Raw genomic sequence first — 8,985 nt, forward strand, 5'->3', positions numbered from 1 at the left:
TGCGAGGATGTTGCTTCTTCCGCGTGGGATCGACAATTACTGAGTTAATGCCCTTATCAGGGCCTACAATGCCAAGCTCATTGATGACCATTGCCTTGATACAACGATGTGTATCATCCAACGATGGTTGGTCAGAAATTGTTGTACCAGTGGCCATGGGCGGAGAAGGTAGGCGTAATTTCTTGCGACGCCTGGAATATTGCTTATCCAACCGCACCTCTTCACGGAAGCATCAACATCAGCCTCATTTTGAGTATCCGTCATATCTGGCTGCTTATGCAATCCATCACTATTTACATTCCCGGAACGTGCAGTAAGCATAATCTGAGACTCGAGAGGCTGATCGGTTCCTACAGTAGTGGTTCCATCAATTCCAGCTGACCTTACCGACACATTGGTAGTTGCGAACATGGTTGCACCCACATCTGCATTCGCTGCCCCACTACCTGAAGCCTCATGGGCGTTCGGTCCACCACTACCCCCACTACCTGAAGCCTCATGGGCTTTAGGTCCACCGCTACCGAAAGCATCAAAACCACCTAAAGAACCATGGTAATGAATGTGAAAATCTAGATCTTCGTCACAGTGACCATCACCACCACCATCATCATGCTCATGATCAGAATCTGAACCTTCAACAATTTTCTTGCCGGTATCTCTTACTTCACGTGAGCGGGATGCAGGACGGGTGATTGCAGTCTTCCGTTTCTCAAACATCATGTAGTGCGAGAAATCAAACGGAGGAGATCGAGTCTTGTGGGAAAAAGTGCACAAACCTCTGCAAAGTGTACAAACTAATCATGATTAGCCGTGTCCCCGGTTATGGACATCTTGAGTATCTAGTTCTTGGATTATCATGTGGATCTCATCACTCTTAATATAATTTGATTGGGTTTAATGATGATGCTTAATTGGGATTGAGTTGGGTGAACCTTCTCAATGTTTAACAACCACCATGATAGTAAGATAAAAATTTATTCCTTTGTTGTAGGAAAAAATTGGCTTTTCGCAAAACATATTAACCATACAGCCTCCACCAGCCATATATGCATGTAGTGATAGCTTTATTCTGTTCATTACTCTCTTGTGTTACATTGCCAGCATATTCCATGTGCTGACCCGTTTTCGGGCCGCAATGTATCATGTTGCAGACTTTTCAGACGACGAGTAAGGAGCCTTAGGTCGTGGTCTTTCACTCAGTGATGCCGTTGGAGTTGATGGACTCACTTTATCTTCCAAGCCTTCCGCTGTTATCATATTAGATGGCCTTAAGCCATATTTATTGTAATAAGTTCTCTTTTGAGACATTCAATGTAATAAGTGTGTGATTGCTACTCTATTATAAGTCCTTCAAGTACTGTCGTGTCAGCATTACCGATCCAGGGATGACACTGATGCACAGAGATCAGACTGTTTGAGGTCTGGTCGCTACAGTGTTACCCTTGAAATGTCATTTAATTTTAGTTTTTGCTTGCTGTTTTAATAAAGTACTTAGATCTGAAAGTTTTTAAATAAAATAGAGTCCACAAATAGTTGCGAATAAGGCTAAGTAAGCGGCACTCACTTCCCATCAACAAAGCTCTTTTCTATGTCATTTACTCTTGTGCTTCAATTATATCCTATGAGTAAATTGTTGAATAAATTGAATGTCATGAAGTTGAAATCATATCATGCCTAGTGGTAGCTTCACGTTGGGTTTAGAAAGTGAATCTTTTTTAGGCTTGACAATCACAATATTGGTCATACAAGCAATTCACGAATAATTAGTATAAGGAAGAGAACTTTCACATGCAAATACACTATCTTGGAAATCTTTTGTGATTGTGAGCCCCCATCAAAATATTATATGCCAGAATTGTTGAAGTTGGACAAGGAAGACAACGTAATGATTTATGTTTGTTCATATTCACATAGAAGTTATATTGTCATAGATCCTTCAACACATGGTGCTTGCCCCCCATCTTTGCTAGCCAAAAAATTCCGCACCAAGTAGAGATACTACTTGTTCATCCAAAAACCCTTAAAACCAAATCTTATTTTCAAGAGTCCACCATACCTACCTAAGGATTGAGCAAGATCCTTCAAGTAAGTTGTCATCGGTGCAATAAGGCAATAAAAATTGCTTCTAAAAGTGTTAGATCATTTAGTGTAAGAGAAAATTGAGCGTTGTACGAACTTGTGATGGCAAAGAATAAAAGCGACAGACTGCATAATAAAGGTTGCTATCATAAGGGGCAATATAACGTGACATTCTTTTGCACTAAGGGGTTGAGCATACAAACAAATCATCGCATGGCAACCTCTGCTTCCCTCTGCGAAGGGCCTATTTTTTACTTTTATGTATTTACTTTTATGCAAAGAGTCAAAGTTTTTCTCTCTATTCCTTTTTATTTTTCTCTTTTGGCAAGCATCATGTGGTGAGGAAAGATCTAGGCACATATGTCCAGTTGAATATGGGTAGCATGAGTTATTATTGTTGAAATCACCCTTGAGGTGAATATGCTGGGAGGCAAAACAATAAGCCCCTATCTTTCTATGTGTCCGGTTGAAATGTTTTGTTCATGTGTATGCGGTGAGTGTTAGCAATCATAGAAGACTATATGATGGTTGAGTATGTGGAGCTCTTACTTAAACTCCGTTGAATAAGTTGAATTGCAATTGCTTGGTGGCTAACATTACTGCAGGATACTGCTAACGCGACACTACGATCAGAGACCCTTTGCCGAAACTGTGTGCGATGCAATAATCGCAAACGACGGTGTAAAAAACCCGTCAATAAAGGTCCAAAATGTTTGCGATGGCGGAGCCATCAAACATGGTTCGGATTTTAGTTGTCTGTGTGATGCAGGGCACATGGTTAATCCATTCAAACTGTCTGCGATGAGATAGAACAACAGAAATGGGCAGCCATAACAATGTGTGTGCGATGCAGGACACACGGTTAATCCATTTGAACTGTTTGTGATGAAGTAGAACAACAGAAACGGGCAGCCATATCAATGTGTGTGCGATATACGGCATACGATTAACTCACATGAACTATTTTCGATTAGGGAACACAACAGAAACGGTTCAACTTAACAAGATGTGTGTGATATGCGGCATACAATTCACATGGATGAATTGTTTACGATGAGCCAAAAGAACACAAATGAGTCGTGTAAACAAGATGTGTGTGATACGTGGCAAACAGCCGACTCGGATGAACTGTTTGTGATGAGAAATTACAACACAGACGGTTAATACAGTTAGTTCGTGTGCGATTCTGTGTGTACAAAAAAATTAAAAAATGCAAACTAGTTGCTTGCGGTGGCTAGGAGTATCGCACACGATGCATCTGCGAGTACTCGTGTGCGATGATTAGTATGTTACACATACGTTTCCTTATGTTAACATGTGTGTGAATTTGCAATATGGACAGTTAATATGCAAATGCCTTCTGGACATCGGGCACACGCTTAAACTCAATGAAGTGTGTACGATACTTATACTTTCCATGAAAATTTATGAACTTGGATAACAGCATTTGAGTAACATATATATATACATACATATATATATATAGTGGTTACACTATTCGATAAAAGGAGGATCTTCGTAACACGGTTTTGACAACCATATGGTCCAACTACATACTCAACATAGTAACAACTATCACATTTTAAGAGGCTAAGGGCCAACAACCATATGGTCCATATCTACATACTTAACATATATAGTAACAGCTAGCACATTTTAAGAGGCTGAGGGCCAACAACCACAACTATCCACTGGAAGCAGCTTGATCATGACGACTCGACATCTCGTCAATGAAAAGGAAGAGCCCTCCTGTGCCTTGGTAGAGCATGAGTAGAACAGTATTTCCAATTTTCCAATATGGATGCATTGCCACGAGAAGCGAGAACTTGTTAATTTGAATGGTTCCATTTCTGTGGGAAATGCAGTACCTTGCAATCACTTTGGCGTTATTAGCAGGCACAGGTGTAATTCGACCACGCCGGGAAATCGATCCAGGAACTGCTACAGGGGGCAATTTCTGTTGACATGTAGAATAAAAAACAATTGTAACATATCGTTGAAGATATATATATATAGTTTATGAGCATCAACATTAAAATAAGACTTTTTACCAGCGTTTTGTGCACACAATTGGTCTTGTTCAGTGTGTGCACCATAGGTCTAATTAATCCCATCCAAAATCCAGCATTCATACGCTGTGCTATCTCTGTCAGATTATCAACAAAGTTTATGACATGCTTCAAGTCCTTCCAGTGAAATTTGGTACGCTTAGTAACATACAGATCGTTCACTATGCATCCAACATATCCTGCTTAAAAGGTGGAAAGGTATTATTTATTCAGAACATGGCAGAAGAATATATAGTGCGCATAAATTGGTAAATAGAATTTGTTACTGCCTAGGAACGGAGTCAGAATATGATATCACAATTGGTTGCTTAAATAGTGATAATTTGGTTGCTTAAATAGTAATATGACAGCATGGAGAAAGTTGAAAGGACACTAACCTCGATCAGACTTTGATCGGATGATGACATTGGGGAAGTAAACATCCATGTTAATTAGACCAGGCTGTGGTGCACGCACTAGAATTTTATTGCCAGCTTCCAGTTCATAACACTTAGACATTTTTCTCCAAAGGTCCGCATTAAAATAGGAGTGACCATCTTTATCAAGTTTTATGCTAACCGTCATTGTAAATCCATGCTGCGTTGTCAATATGACATCCTGGGAGTTATCAGCAAAGTAAAGCCCAAGATTTCCTTCTACTCCTGTTCTTGCAAAGCAAGGGATGTACTGCTTGAAATGAAAATTAAGATCGTAAATTAGATATATTGAAATAACAGAGCAAGATGAAAATATGGGAGTAACTGATAGAACAGATCAATATATATATAGATGAAAGCAAAGTACAAAAATAAAGAATTAAAAATAGATAATGTAACAAAGGTTTGATGAAAAATATATAGATAATGTAGCAACATACGGTATATGTTCACAAATTTAGGCCATGCCGACCGTGGTAGGTTGAGATTGAACATACCGAGCGCTCCCTGAAGTCATCCGGAATGGTGAGATAGAACTACGTTTCCGACTGGCCACGACCACAGTTGCCCGATTTGTGCTCGCACTGTGGACACATGAATGAACACCCACGAATCAGCTAGAAAAAAAATGATTCCACGGTGATTTTTGCCGTTGATTAACAGCGGCGGGCGGACTGCGATAAGAGATGAGTGAATATTCCGCTAATTAAGTTGATTACCTTCTCCATGAGAAAAATCCCCGGCCCAATCTCGCAGAAAACCCCAGTCGACCAGAGTCTAGAATGTCGGTGCAGATAGGCGGCGGAAAGCGGTAGGGGCGAAATCCGGTGTCATTTGGAGCGCGACCTACGCCCGCTGCCAACAGCCGTCGAGCTTAGGGTGCAGAGTTGCGGAGGAGTCCGCGGCGAGTTAGTGAGGACGAAGTGGGCGAGGGTTTTCTTTTTTCCTTTTGCATGTGTGAGTGAACACACACGGTTCGCAGAGGCGACGGAGATGAATCGTGTGTGATAGTAAATTACCGAGATTGAATGGGAATCCAAATTTCCTTTGTCCTTCATCCATGAGTTTTTTTCTACCATGAACATGAACCCTGCTAATCACCGTGTTCAAATCTGACACTTTTTCGGGTTCATTTACAATATTTAGGGGATTATGTGAATTTTGTAGGCATTAATGCACATAATTCAAATTCAAACAATCGGTGCATGAAAGGGTGCACAAGAACGGTCTGGAAAAGCCATACTCGTGGTGTTTAGTAATTTCTCAAGCCTTTGACAAGGAATGGGTAGAGATTTCAATGGAATGCGTGGCAATAGTCAACCACAAACGCGTCATTTACTGGGTTATCAACTATAGAACAATGAAATATGTGCTTGAAAAACATGACGCCTGGCATGGTGCCATGGTATGGCCTCACCATGCCCTGGTTAAAAGCTGAGAAGGTTTGATTTATGTCTTCATGCACGCCCTTCATAAATCGAACCATCACCGAGGAAGTTCAATGCTTTCGAGAGGGAAATCACCAAGATTGAAGGGGAATCCAAATTTCCGTCCTAGTTTGTCATTCAGTTTTTTTTCCAATGATCAACATACCGCCTCAAATGCAACGTGTTCAAATTTGACATTTTTCTGAACTCATTTACCATATTTAGGGGATTATGTGCATTTTCTAGACATTAATTATGCACATAATTCAAATTCAAACAATCGGTGCATGAAAAGGTGCACAAGAACGGTCTGGAAAACCATGCTCGTGCTATTTAGTACATTCTCATGCCTTTTACAAGGAATGGGCAGATATTTCAAGGAAATGTGTGGCAACAGTCAACCATAAACGCGTCGTTTACTGGGTTAACAACTATACAAAAATGAAATACATGCTTGGAAAACATGACACTTGGTGTGGTGCCATGTTATGACCTCATCGTGCCCTGGTAAAGATGTTGTCATGCACGCCTTTCATAAAACGAACCATCACCGAGGAAGTTTCATGGTTTCGAGAGGGAAATCACCAAGATTGAAGGGGGATCCAAATTTCCTTTGTCCTTTGTCCACGAATTTTTTCTATGATGAACATACAACCTGCAAATCACCGTGTTCAAATTTGGCACTTTTCCGGGTTCATTTGCCATATTTAGGGGATTATGTGCATTCCCTAGGCATGAATGCACATAATTCAAGTTCAAACAATCGGTGCATGAAAGGGTCCACAAGAACGGCCTGGAAAACCATGCTCGTGCCATTTAGTAAATTCTCATGCCTTTTACAAGGAATGGACAGATATTTCGATGAAATGTGTGGTAATAGTCAACCACAAATGTTTGTTTGTTGGGTTTTCAACTATAGAAAAAAATGAAAAAAATGCTTAAAAAACATGACGCCTGGCATGGTGCCATGGTATGACCACCTCACCATGCCCTGGTAAAAATTTGAGAAGGTTTGGCTTATGTCGTCATGCACTCCCTTCATAAATCGAACCATCACCGAGGAAGTTCCATGCTTTCGAGAGGGAAATCCCCAAGATTGAAGGGGAATCCAAATTTCCGTCCTAGTTTGTCATTCAGTTTTTTCCAACGATCAACATACCGCCTCAAATGCAACGCGTTCAAATTTGACATTTTCCCGGGCTCATTTACCATATTTAGGGGATTATGTGAATTTTCTAGGCATTAATGGACATAATTCAAATTCGAACAATCGGTGCATGAAAAGGTGCACAAGAACGGTCTGGAAAACCATGCTCGTGTTATTTAGTACATTCTCATGCCTTTTACAAGGAATGGGCAGATATTTCAAGGAAATGTGTGGCAATAGTCAACCATAAACGCGTTGTTTACTAGGTTAACAACTATACAAAAAATGAAACACATGGTTGGAAAACATGACGCCTGGCGTGGTGCCATGGTATGGCCTCACCATGCTCCAGTAAAAATTGGAGAATGTTTCCTTAAGTCGTGATGCACGCCTTTCATAAATCGAACCATCACCGAGGAAGTTTCATGGTTTCGAGGGGGAAATCACCAAGATTGAAGGGGGATCCAAATTTCCTTTGTCCTTTGTCCATGATTTTTTTTCTACGATGAAGATACAACCAACAAATCACCGTGTTCAAATTTGGCACTTTTCCGGGTTCATTTGCCATATTTAGGGGATTATGTGCATTTCCTAGGCATTAATGCACATAATTCAAGTTCAAACAATCGATGCATGAAAGGGTGCACAAGAACGGCCTGGAAAACCATGCTCGTGCCATTTAGTAAATCCTCATGCCTTTTACAAGGAAGGGACATATATTTCGATGAAATGTGTGGCAATAGTCAACCACAAATGTTTGTTTATTGGGTTTTCAACTATAGAAAAATGAAATAAATGCTTGAAAAACATGACGCCTGGCATGGTGTGCCATGGTATGACCTCACCATGCACTGGTAAAAATTAGAGAAGGTTTGGCTTATTCGTCATGCACGACCTTCATAAATCGAACCATCACCAAAGAAGTTCCACGCTTTCGAGAGGGAAATCACCAAGATTGAAGGGGAATCCAAATTTTCTTCATTCTTTGCCCTGGAGTTTTTTTCTATGATGAACATACACCCTACGAATCACCGTGTTCAAATTTGGCATTTTTCTGGCCTCATTTACCATATTTAGGGGATTATGTGCATTTTCTAGGCATTTAGTGCATATAAATCCAATCCAGCTACAGGTGCACGGGTGTGATGTGAGGGACGTGGATTGCCGTTCGATCGCGGCGCAGCCTACGTTGCACACGCGCGATCCCCGTGGCTGGGATTCCAGCCAATCATAACGAACAAACAATAGGCTCAGCGCACACTGTTTTCGGAAGCGACGGAGATGAACCGTGTGCGATAATAAACGAGCAAAATTGTAAGGGAAGCCAAATTTCTGTTGTCGTTTGTCATTGAGCTCTTGAATACCACCGCACTGTACGGATCCCCGACCCCTCCGTCCCAGAGCTCTCTCTAGGCGTCGTCCATGGCACCGCGGCGCACAGTAACTGGTAAGGAAGCGATGGCATCCCGCCGCGCCGCGTTCCTCGCCGCCCGTGACCGCACACATGGTAAGGAAGCGATGGCATCTCACCGCGCCGAGTTCATCGCCGCCGGTGGCCAGACAGTTACATGGGCGGACTTTGAGGCTGCCATGGCCGAATGGGTGGTGGATCTAGAGGCGGCCAAAGCCGCACAGAAGGAGCAGAAAAGGCAGAAAGCAGTCAAGAAAAGAGAGTCCCGCCGCCGCAAGAAAAAAGAGGCCGCGCGCCATGGTGAGGAGAGCTTGGCGGAAATCGAAGCACGGTGGGCTGCCGCCTACAAGGCCGGGAAGGAGAACACCGGCGTCTGGCCAGCATGCCCCGATGGCAGCATGTGAGAAGTAGTTTAAGTTTGTAGTATTAGAGCAAA

This window comes from Aegilops tauschii, chromosome 2 (assembly GCF_002575655.3).
Source record: "Aegilops tauschii subsp. strangulata cultivar AL8/78 chromosome 2, Aet v6.0, whole genome shotgun sequence".
In the NCBI taxonomy this organism is placed as follows: Eukaryota; Viridiplantae; Streptophyta; class Magnoliopsida; order Poales; family Poaceae; genus Aegilops; species Aegilops tauschii.